This window comes from Lissotriton helveticus, chromosome 6, assembly GCF_964261635.1.
Source record: "Lissotriton helveticus chromosome 6, aLisHel1.1, whole genome shotgun sequence".
NCBI lineage: Eukaryota > Metazoa > Chordata > Amphibia > Caudata > Salamandridae > Lissotriton > Lissotriton helveticus.
This window is the reverse complement of record NC_136067.1, coordinates 1,531,140,014-1,531,141,147: the sequence shown is the minus strand read 5'-3', so window position 1 is coordinate 1,531,141,147 and position 1,134 is coordinate 1,531,140,014. Positions and strand designations below refer to the sequence as shown.

The 1,134-nt window shown below is 39.2% G+C and overlaps 1 non-coding gene across 1 annotated transcript; it reads left to right on the top strand.

The window, feature by feature from the left end:
- The first annotated feature begins 544 nt into the window (after positions 1-544).
- LOC144765472 (small nucleolar RNA snR36) lies at positions 545-674 on the top strand. The gene has a single exon (XR_013597452.1). It is a non-coding gene; the product is annotated as a small nucleolar RNA snR36 (small nucleolar RNA).
- Positions 675-1,134: the final 460 nt, after the last annotated feature.

Below are 1,134 nucleotides of genomic sequence, written 5' to 3'. Positions count from 1 at the left end.
TAAAGGTTGGACCCACTGTAATGACACTCATTTGACTTTCAAACAACGTTTGCCTTTTGACTTAAAAAATTCATACCTAGGGCCAGATGTAGGTGGCCAATTACCGGTCGGTAACGGCCGAATTCGGCCGTTACCGACCGGTAATTGGATTTTGATATGTAGGGCATGCATTTACAGAATCTGTATTTTACCGATTCTGTATTTACCGATTCGGTAAAATTACTGAATCGGTAAATACAGACTCGGTAAAATACCGATTCTGTAAATGCAGATGTAGCTGGCACATGTCAGAGTGCCACAGGGCTTTAAGAATCGGTATTTTACCACCCAATCCAATTGGGTGGTAAAAAACCGAATCCAGGTGTGCATGCACATGTGTGCATGCACACCTGTGCCATGTGACACACAGACATGCCCTTAGGACATGTCTGTGTGCCACATGGCGCACATGCCTATTTTTGGGGTGCCAGAGGGTGTCAAAGTGACACCCCCTGCACCCTTGCTAAAATCGGTATTTACCGATTCTGTAATTACAGAATCGGTATTGCCCATTGATTCCTATGGGCTGCAAGGCCCATAGGAATCAATGGGCAATACCAAATCGGTATTTTCAGAATCGGTAAATACCGAATCTTAACGATTCGGTATTTACCGAATCTGAAATACCTACATCTCCCCCCCTCTATTTTACCACCTCTTAAATACCGATTCGGTATGAATCGGTATTTAAGAGGTGGTAAATTAAAATTACCTACATCTGGCTAAGAGTGTTTTTGGAACCAAAATTTAAGTAAAGGTAATTGGCCTATGAAGACGGGAGCAGTTAATAAAGGTTAGTTTGCTGTTTAAAATTATATTCTGAGTAAAAGTGATCAAGATAATATAAAAAATTGAGTTGTCATATAGGTACTGTAAGTGGATCTCATAGTAAGTGATATCAGTATTATAGGAAATGATGAACATGAGTGAGTCAGAGATGGAATTACGAAAATTTAAATATTGTGAAAATGTTGTTTGAGCCTTTCTTTCAGAACGTCGGAAAAACTGTAATTTTAGAGTTTGTTTTAATTAATTTGAAAATATACTGATACATCTGACACTATTTGGCCTTAAGGAATGGTGAAGGAATGAGCA